The sequence below is a fragment of the Myotis yumanensis genome, unplaced genomic scaffold (assembly GCF_028538775.1).
Source record: "Myotis yumanensis isolate MYYU_CA2020_CCGP unplaced genomic scaffold, mMyoYum1.0.hap1 SCAF_16, whole genome shotgun sequence".
In the NCBI taxonomy this organism is placed as follows: Eukaryota; Metazoa; Chordata; class Mammalia; order Chiroptera; family Vespertilionidae; genus Myotis; species Myotis yumanensis.
This window is the reverse complement of record NW_027223767.1, coordinates 6,132,424-6,143,935: the sequence shown is the minus strand read 5'-3', so window position 1 is coordinate 6,143,935 and position 11,512 is coordinate 6,132,424.

The window sequence follows — 11,512 nt, the reverse complement described above, 5'->3', positions numbered from 1 at the left end:
CTCAGTCAACAGAGCCAAACATCAACAGTACTTCTTCAAAATAGACTCGCCCAGGCCGAAAATTGACTTGTGCACATGGGCCACGAAGTTTCAATCACGCTGTATGTGCACCAGCACGTGGTATTTTGTGGAAGAGCCACACTCAATGGGCCAAAAAGCTGCATGTGGCTTGCGAGCCGCAGTTTGCCGACCACGAGCATAGGCCTTCAGTCAGACATTCCCTAAGGGCTCCCAGACTGCAAGAGGGTGCAGGCCGGGCTGAGGCCCCCCCCCCCCCCAGAGTGCACAGGCCTCTAAAAAATATATATAATATATATATTATATATATATATATATATATTATGTATATGTATGTATTTTAATGAAGCAAGTAATGTTACCTTTGAATTATGTTAGATTATATCAGAAAATGTGGCCAAGACAAATTTTATTCTGGACAAATTAGTGAATTAATATATACTCAAATTTTATTATAAGTTTCATTAAAAAATAAAAAAGAATAAACTGAATATGTTGCAAACTTCCCTGCAATGAGAAACTTAGCTATGTGGTATTTTCTTTTTCTTTTTTCCTGAATGGCTTCATGTGGAGAAATATTCTGTTATGAGATTCAAGTTCATCACACCCCATACACACAGTCTCCTTGACTCTCCTCTCCCCAACATTCCTGCCCAAGGAGTGACACAGGCCTAAACTGAGCCACTCAATCATGAAACTCTTGTTGGAAGTAGAGGGAAAAGTGTGTTTTCTTCCCGCAGGGCTTGTTAAATTGCCAGCATGTAAGCCAAAGCTGCTGTGGTCATCTTCGTGGCCACATTGCGAGAGCTGGTCTCAGATGCAGCCAGCACGAGCAGGGCAGAGAGACTGTACTCATCAAAAGTAGCTGGTGCCTGGCTGCAGCCATTCCTGAAGGTAGGTGCACCCTGGCTTCCCTTCACTCACCCAATCAGCTCACTTAATCGCATCAACAGACTTGATTTGGATTTTCTGTTTAGCTCAGTACATCTTGATGGATATAGAAATTAATTTGTCTCTCCACAGAAATGAGTACTGATCAAATAGACTTTCAGGGAAGAAGTTAGTGCACTGATTGGTATGCCGAAGACACACGAGGCCCACACAGAAGGATAAAGTTCATTGCTGGAGTGTTTTGCTCTTAGCTTGTTGAAGTTTTGTTGCCTAAAGGAAGAGGAATCTTGCTGGTTTTCCTGAAATAGTACACTGCATTGTCACATTTTGACATGGCACATATTGCAACATGAACCCAACTCACAGAAGAACCAGCGGTGCCAAGGTTATCATTGTCCCAATGTCACTAACCCTTAGACATTTCACAGGGGCGCCAGTGCTTTCAGAGTGAAAGCATCAATCATCCACGCAGTAACTCAGGATTGATTCACAAGCCCAAAAGCATCTGGGCCTGACAAAGTGTGCGCCTTCCAAGGGTGACTTCTTGTTTGAAGTGTATCCCCCAGCGAAGCTTAATGAGATCAATAAATGTCCCAAAGCACTGAGGACTCCTTGGTCTCTTTTATGTTTTCCTTTGCATAATGACAAAAACAAGTCTCGGGCATTTGGAGCAGTTGTCTCTACAAAGAAATAGTTTGGGATGGTCCTATTGGTAAACGCCTTGAATAGGTAAGCTTTAAATGCCCAGAGAGGAAATAACTTTCATTTTAAGGATCAGATATTAAGAGTGGAAAGAAGAAGAAGAAGAAGCATTCATTGATTTAAAAAAAAAAAAAACCTTAAAAAAACTTTGGGGAAAAATAATCTCCGACTATGGGAGCATTATAACTTTTAGCAACAGGGCATAAATATGTCTTATTTTCTCAAAATAATGCATTTAAGAATTTGTATTAGTCACTCAAAATACAAAATCAGCATAGTTATTGTTTTAAATAACTTGTTCTTTCACTAACTTGACTGTTTAATTCAACCAGTCACCTACTTCTGTGTGTGCATGTGTGCGTGCACACTGGTACATGCACATGCCTTTGTAGAGCAATTCTCTGAAGATAGTTTGCAAAACCTTCAAACATTTACAAAATCCCTTTGAAGCATCAAGTACATCTTTCTTTAATTTTGGAGTCATTTAGGGACATGTTACTTTAACCACTTCAGATTTCTTGCTTTAGCAAATTAGATAAAGAAATTGTCTACCAAAAGAAATAAAATCGATTTTTTAAATATGTGTTCTTTCCTGCTCGTGGTAGTTGACCAGGACCAGGACAGGAAATACGTGCTTCTGAAGGGAGTCTGTGTGTAAGGCACTAGAAAACCATTCCTCTTAAGCTTCAACTCGGTCTTTGATAATCTGCAGTACAGGTCATTAGCAACCTATATAATAAACCCTATTGTGAGGGAAGGGAAGAAAAGTAGCTGGTTCAGACAACCTATGCTGTTGGGAATGAACTAGTAGCTGTATTGAATCTTTTGAGGATTTCATTATTTCAAGCCAGTTAGACTTTGAGCTCAAACTCTTAAATTCTTCACTGGTTATTATTCTCATTAAAACTCTACTATTTTATGCCTTTTATTATATAGAAAGAAGTATCTGAACTCTTCTTTAAGATACTCTCTATATGAGAAGGATTAGAAAGCTATTAAAAATTTTCCTAAATTTAGATAAAACTGGGAATAGAGGAGAGAGGTTTTTTTGTTTGCTTTTGCTTCTTTTGCAAGGTGATGTTTAGGTGTCTGAGTTTGGGGGAATTTCAACCCTCTAACTTACCCACGACTGAGTGAGCCTCAGAGATGTGCTCATTAGGCACCATGAATGGCCAGCATCCTCTGGTTACTGCGGTCAGTGTCCATCGGCTGGAGAACCAAGCAGATGTGATGCCTGATGAATCACATTTTATGATGGACATGGTCCTGGGAGGAATTGTGTCCTGTGTATCCCGGATCCTTTCTCCCTTTAAACATCTCATATCAATGTCTTCCAGGTAACATTTTAAAAGTTAATTTTATTATTGTTTCCTTAGAGAAAAGCCTTATTGTATATGCAAAGAAGGTCGCATGACCAAATCACAAAAGAAATTTAGTTATAAAGAGTAACAAAAGAAAATAAAGTAGTCTTTTTTTTTTAAGTTTACCATTAGTTTGAAAGAGAAAAATAAGACTATTTCACTAGACTACATGATCCAGGTCTTTAAAGATGAAAAAAAAAATTCTTTGAATGCACATTTAGTAACTAAATTAATATTTTAAAGGCTTATAATGTGTATAACCTCCAGCTATTATGAGAAATGACCCTTGTGAGCTTGTCAGATGTGTAGGAAAATCAATAACCCAACAACATAGAGGAGAATAATATAGTAGATTGACATAGCTTTTCATTTAAAATAATGAAGAAAAAAACTGTTTCTTTTCTGTTTTGTCAAATTATCTTGACGCTATTGATTCTTTGATAAGAAATCTCTTGTGTTTTTCTGTTTGTTTCATGAGCTCTCCCTCTGTCAGTGGATGGGTAATAGTTCCTAGGAGGTTTATTCCTCTACTAGAGGCCTGATGCATGAAATTCATGCAAGAGTAGGCCTTCCTTCCCCCAGCACCGGCTTCCCTCTGGCACCTGGGACCCAGGCTTCCCTCAGGCTGCTGCTAGGCACCCGGGACACAGGCTTCCCTTGCAGCCCTGGCTTTGTCTGGAAGGACATCTGGTCTAATTAGCATATTACGCTTTTATTATTATGGATCTTTTCATTCTCCTGTCTTTCTCACCTTACAGACACATACTTGTGAAAATCTCATAGTTATTAAACTTCTTCCTCCCTACCCTAATTTTCTCGTTTGGTAAACCATCTTTTCACCAGTTTAAAGTACCTTTCCTCTGTCATAAAATAAGCCACCCTAAAAGTGACAAACTTGCTCATTTGTGTTTTGACTATATGAGCACCACAGTTTCATCATCTGCCCCTACGCTTTTCCAGAACTTGTTATGCTATAGTTATTTCTATCAATTCTCTTTTGTGCATAGGGGTCTGCCACATCTGCGAGTTCCATGTAACTTATAGACTGCGGCCTGCCCTCTAGACTCTCTTGCCCCTTCCTGGACACATGACTTCAATGTCCAGCTCCTCCCAGGATGAGCTGCAAATTTTCAAATATCTGAATTGATCACACATATTCTAAAGGGAGATAGTAGGCCTCTTAACAGCCCTGAACAGGACTTTAGTCTCTGGCACGTACTTGTACATGGTAGACAGTGATGTGTTCAAGTGATTTTCAAACAGAATGTAAGTAGAGGGGCCTTTAAAGCAATCTTCCTCCACTCTATTTTTTTCTCATTATTCTTCTGTTGATTGATTTCCTACAAGATCGTCTTCCATGGATCCCATCCTGAACTAGAAAGGGAAGGGAAAGTAGTTACAAGCCTTCTATCATTTACGTAGCAGCCATCACTCAGATCTGCATAGTCTGGGATTATTGTGGGTAATAGAGGAAAGTTATGCTGTTTTAAATGTGAATTTATATCAGGTTACCCTGTGTATGCTTAATAAATATGCTTAATAACAATGGATACTCTGTATTTGATCCAGGACAAGGTGGATGTGAGGATGTTGAAAGAGAAAAAACAAATACTAGTAAGAGCAGCACCAGGGTGGGAAAGGAGAAAAGTTTGTAAAATCTGAGCCTAGGAGAAGCAGAAAGAATTCAGGACAATAGCCCAGCTGGTCTGTGTGGTAGAGCTCCGTGGGGCCCAAGCGTCTCGCACAAGGCCAAAATATCCAAGGTGAGAGCACCTGGAAGGGGAAACAGCCAAAATGGAGTCCTAATGGCTTCAGAAGACCTATTTTTAAGTTAAATCCAGTTCAGTCATAAAGCTTCTTGTTTTTTCCCCTCAAGGATCAATGGCTGACAGAAAAAGATCAAACTATACAGAGGTAAAGATATGAAGCAAGTCCTGATAGAGAAATATTCTTAGGTATTAATTTGAGCAAATAAAGACTGTCATGAGGTATTGTATTTATAATTTTTCTACCTCATTATAGTGTGAGTGGAGGTACCATAGATTTAAGAGCCTATGCACTCAAAATGGTGAGTGAAGTATAAAATGAATGAATAAATGTTCTTTGAGAGTCTGAAAATCCAGACCATTATTTCACCGTCTTAAAAATTCTTCTTTTTATGACTTGCTTTAGCAACAAAAGCTATGGAGGTCGTGATAGCCAACATGGATTAGTTGATCAGATTAGCTGTTTTTTACTTAAAAACTAATGACAAGGCACAGGCATATCTTGATGTGTGTTGAGGATAAGGATAAAACAGTTAGACACATGCATGAGCACAAGAAAGCAGGCCTTGAGGCCCCACTGGGCAGCAGCCTGAGTGTTTGGGGTAACGTGAGGACAGAGCTCAGGGGAGGATGTCTTCATGAAGAAGGTTCCTGAAACCACTGTCACAAGAACTATGGGGAAGCATGATTACAGATACAAGAACTCCCACTGATTTCACTTTGCAAAGCCAAAGGCTTTTCATCTGTGGCACATTTTTGAGACGACAAACTCTGCTTGCTGCCAAGGGGAAGCAGAAGACATTCACCTTAAGGAAAGCGTTTCTTTCGCAAACAGCCTGTCTATTGTATGTGGGTTCTTTAATTGGCTGTGAAGTGAATTTCACCTTTGGCATTAAATAGAAGTGTTTATTTTCACTAACCCCATTGTTTTAATGTTTACATAAGATATAAATACGGAGGTGACCTGTATTATGCAACCAGTAAAATAGCAACTTAAGTTGATCCAGAGAGAAACCAATTCCATTGTGGCAGGGGCTGCATGTTTCAGAAGCTCATCAGAGAATTATCTGAATCTATGAATCTAAAGCTGGATGGATGAAAATATGTGAGCAGGAGCTTCCGGGGTGGGGAGAGGGGTGGAGGTGGCTTAATTTTGTTGCCTTGACATCTTCAATGCTGTCCTTCGATCTTCAGCATTACTAGTGTAGATTGTTTTGACTTCTGTCACCAGTAATAAGAAAAGACCACATGGAAAGCTGTATTTATGTACACATCCTGTCCAGACAGAATTTCCCCTGATAGAGAGTCTGGGAAGAAAGCCTACTTTGGAAGATATGAAGACTAATTACTGAAAGCAAAAGGATTCAGTGCTCCTCGGGAGATCAGAATGTCACAAGTGATATAAAGCACTCCCATCCTAGGCAATTTGTCATGTTTCAACTTTCTCTTCAGTTAAAATGAAAAGGAAGCTTACTGTGTGTGAATCAGAGTCATGAGACAGATTTCTGGAAACAATGGTAATGAGCATACATATTTGATTCCTCCCAACCCACATACTTGCTGAAATGATAGAAAGAATAACATGCTGCCATGAAAAGTATTGTGAAAGTTCTATATATAGTGACATGGAAAATATATACAAAGATAGATTACTACCCAAGTTTTAAAACATAAATATGTATAGGTATAATAAATATGTAAGTTAATAAATATGTAAATATGTATCAAGTTAATGAGTCATTTAATAAATATTCTAATATATGTATAGAAGATATAAAACTATAGCATTCACCTTGGATTTGAAATATTCATTAAAAATGTCTTCTATGTAAATTTATTTTCAGTTTCACAGTAATATATGAGAAAGTTTTTATAAAATATAAGTTCTGTAAGGCCATAACAACACACATATATATAATTCTTTACCCCTCACCCTTCCATCCTCACACTCATATTGGAAACATTTGGATTGTTTGCAACAAAAACTTTACTCTTATAACCAGAAAAAAATATTATAAACAGTAAACAAGCAAAGAAATATAATTGTCAAATACAATTTCTATCAGAATCAGAAGCTATGGAAGAGTTCTATTCATTTGCAGAAATTCAAAAGAATTTTGGTTATAGATGTTATTAGTAAGACCAAACCAAGAAAAGATTGGTCTCACTGGCAATTCAACACACATCAAGAAAGGTTCTCCTGACTTTTCAGAATACCTGAGTTAAACCCTTGGGCGAAAGAAGCTCATGTTGTTTTTAGAAAGAACACAGCTAAATCAAAATGAGTCTGGTTGGAAAATATAAATTAAAAAGAAATCAGATGAGATATAGGGGAACCTTAAATGTGGTTTACTAGGTGAAAAAAGGCAGTCTGAAAAGGCTACACAATGTAGAATTTCAACTATAGACATTCTGGAAAAGACAAAACTATGGAGATAGTAAAAATACTAGTGGTTGCAGGGGTTGAGGAAAAGGAAGGAGGGAGGAATGAATAAGTGGAACACAGAAGATTTGGGGGCAGCGAAATACTCTTTATGATACTATAACAATGGACATATATCATTATACATTTGTACAAACTCATAGAATGTACAACACCAAAAATGAACCCTAAACTAAACTATGGACATTAGGTGATTATGCTGTGTCAATGGAGATTTATCAATTTTAATAAATGTACCACTCTGGTCGGGGATGTTGGTAATGCAAGAAGCTATGCATGTGTAGAGGCAGGAGGTATAAGGAAAAACTTTGTCCCTTTCCTCAATTTTAAAACTAAAAACTGTAAACTTAAAACTACTCTGAAAAAATAGTAATAAAAATGATTCAAAGGTAGAAATACTACTACCATACAAAATAGAATTCAAGCCCATTGAATGGTTCAGGGTTTAAATATGATCCATTTTTTTCTTGAAATAAATACTTTTGCAGATATTTTGGATCATTTTTTCCACACAGATAAAAGACACAGAGAAAAACGCAGACTTCACATTTCCTTTCTTTCTCTCACATGTCATTTCTGCACGTGACCCTTAGAACTGTGGACAACCATGTTAAGAACATGAGGGAAACCAACATGGTTCCTAAGGCAGAAAGTAAAAACAGAACCTGTATCCACAAGTGATTGTTTACTCATTGGTTTAAACAATTCTGGAGCTAAAGGCCTCTTTTAAAAGAAGATTTCCCATATTGTTTCATCCATTTAACTCAAGATTTTGTTACTGCAATCAAAAGCTTCTTAACATCAGACTTACTACAAGTACACAAAGACTTTAAATCAATTATGCTAAAATGCTTAAATAGCTGAGCTACAGAAAACCAGAGAAGGATGAATGAAAAAAAGAGTATCAGTAAAGAAGTAGATATAAAAGAGAGAAAGATAATAAAGAGATAGTAATTATAAGTGAACCTGGAATTGAAAAGTATAATATCTGAAATGAAAAATTCAATAAAGGGGTTCTATATCAGCTATAAGCAAGCAGAATAAAAAATCTGCAAACTTGAAGATATTCCAATTGAATTTATCCATGCTGAAGAGTAGAAAGAAAAAAATGAAGAACAATGAACAGAGCTTAAGGAACCTATAGGATACCATCAAGCATACTAACATATATATTGTAGGAGTTCCAGAGGAAGACGAGTATTAGAAGGGGGGCAAAAAAAATATTTGGCAAAATAATTACCAAAAACTTCCCAAATTTGATGAAATACATGGATCTACACATCAAAGAAGCATAACAACTTCCAAGTGGGATAAATTCAATGAGATCTACACCAAGACATATTATAATCAAACTGTTAAAAGATGAAGACAAAAAAAGAATCTTAAAATCAGCAAAAGAGAAGAGATTCATCAGATCTAAATAATTCTCAGTAAGATCAACAGCCAGTTTCATATCAGAACCCATAGCCAGAAGACAGTGGGATGGCATATTGAAAATGTTGAAAGAAAGGAAGGTAATTAAGAATTCTATATCAAATAAAACTATCATTTAAAAATAAAGGATAAATTAAGATATATTAAGACATTGCCAAAATATTGAAAGCTATCACAAGAAAGCATGCTTTACAAGAAATGCTAAAGGGATCTATTTTTTTAAAATATATTTTTATTGATTTTAGAGAGGAAGGGAAAGGGAGATATAGAAACATCAATGATGGGAGCTAATCATTGATCAGCTGCCTCCTGCATGCCCCCTACTGGGGATTGAGCCTGCAACCTGGGCATGTGCCCTTGACCACAATTGAACCCGGGACCTTTCAGTCTGCAGGCTGACATTCTATCCTTTGAGTCAATCAAGCAAGGGCACTAAAGGGATTTCTTTAGACAGTAATTTGAAGTCATATGAAGAAATAAAGAACTTTGGTAAAGGTAACTATATAGGTAAAAAATGAACTCAGTACTATTACATTTTTAGTTTGCAATTAAAAAGGATATATGCCATTACCAGGAATGAAAGGATAGTTCAACAAAAGAAAATTAATTGATGAGATATACTACAATAATGGAACAATAAAACAAAAATAAATAAAATGTATGATAGTCCAATTGATATAGCAAGAGCATTTAACAAAGTACAATGTATTTCATAATAAAAACACTCAAAACTAGGAATGAAAGAAAACTTCCTCCAAATGATTAATTATTTACTTAAAAAGAACCCTGATATACCCAATGATGAAAGACTAATAGCTCTCCCCTAACATCAAGAACAGGATAGAAAGTGGGAAAGAATTCCTAATTCCCATTTTCACCTCTGTTATTAAACATTATACTGGAAGGTCTAGCCAGAGCAATTAGGCAAGAGAAAGAAATAATAATCATTCAAATTAGAAGACCATATATAGAGAACTCTAAAAGATATACACACAAAAAATAAAGGAAAAAAAAAGACCTAATAAACAAATTCAAAGTTTTAAGGTTAAAGATCAACACACAAAGATGAATTCTGAATGAATAATATGAAATGAAATAGTACTCAGCAAATAAAAAAAACAATTCTACTTACAATATAAAAAAAAATAAAAATTCTATGAATAAATTCAACCAAAGAAGGAAACTTGTATACTGACAAGAGATATTGCTAAAAAAAATTTAAGAAGAACTAACTAAATAAAAAGGCATCTATGTTTATGGATTGGAACATGTCATATTGTTATGATGGCAATATTATCCAAAGCAATCAACAGTTTAATGCAATCTCTATCAAAATCTTAATGATCTTTTTTTGCATAAATGGAAGTCAATCCTCAAATTCATATGTAATTGCAAAAGGCCTTGAATGGACAAAACAATCTTTAAAAATATGAGAACAACTCACACTTTCTGATTTAAAACTTAATGCTAAGCTATAGCAATCAAAACAGTGTGGTACTGGCATAGGATAGACACAAAGAACAATGGAATAAAATTGAGTCCAGGAAAAACTCATACATTCATGACCAATTGATATCCCACAAAGGTGCCAAGACTGAGCAACAAAATAAAAAAATAAATTGGACTTTATCAAAGTTAGAAACATTTGTGCATCAGAAGTCTTTATTAAGGAATTAAAAAGACAACCTACAGAATGAGTGAAATATTTACAAATCAGATGTCTGATAAGAGTCTAGACTCAAGAATTCATAAGGAATTCTTATAACACAACAACAAAAAAGACAAATAATACAATTTAATAATGTGCAAATGATTTGAAAAGGAATTTCTGCAAAGAAGATATACAAATGGCCAACCAGAATGTGAAAATTCTCAACAACATTAGTCACTAGGGAAATAAAAATTAAAACCACAATGAGGTGCCACTTACATCCACTACACAGGGTGGGAAAACTTTTTCCTGCCAAGGGCCATTTGGATATTAATAACAATATTCATGGGCCATACAAAATTATCAACTTAAAAATTGGCCTGTTATATTTGGTCAAATATTTAATTCACTCACTCTTAATGCTTTGGCTGGGCCGACCAATTGATTTTGTGGGCCTTATATGGCCCGAGGGTGAGATGTTCCCACCCCTGCATTAGAATGTCTATAACAATAATAACCAAAAATTATGAAATAAATAATAACAAGTGTTGGTGAGGATGTAGAAAAATAGAAATTCTCATGCAATGCTGGTGGAAATGCAAAAAGGTTCAGCCACTGAGGAAAACAGTTTGGTGGTTACTCAAAAGTTAAACATAGAATTACCACATGACACACACTAATTCTACTCCTGCCTACATACCCCAGAGAACCGACAATGGGTACTTAAACAAATACTGTATAGAAATGTTCATGGCATCACTTTTCACAAAAGTGGAATACAAAAGTCAAAACCTAGGAACCTCCCAAATGTTCATTAAGAGATGAATAGACACATAATTATATATTATTTTTTGGCCATAAAAATGGATGACATGCTGATATATTCTACAACATGGATGAATCTTGAAAACATTATGCTAAGTGAAAGAAGCCAGACGCAAAAGGTTGCATATTATATGATTTCATTTAGATGAAATAACCAGAATAGATAAATCTATAGAAATCAGATTAGTGGTTGCCAGGATCTTGTAGGCAGGGGAGCAGTGAGGATTAACTGCTCAACACCTTTGGGATTTTATTTGGAAGTGATGAAAATACTTTGGAACTACCTAGACTCTAGGAGGTTGTGGATGCACAATATTTTGAATGTACTGTATGTCACTGAATTGTTCTCTACAACAGTTAAATCTGTTTGTTATGTAAATTTCCCTTTGATCAAGCAAAAAAAGAAACACCACCTTCACTT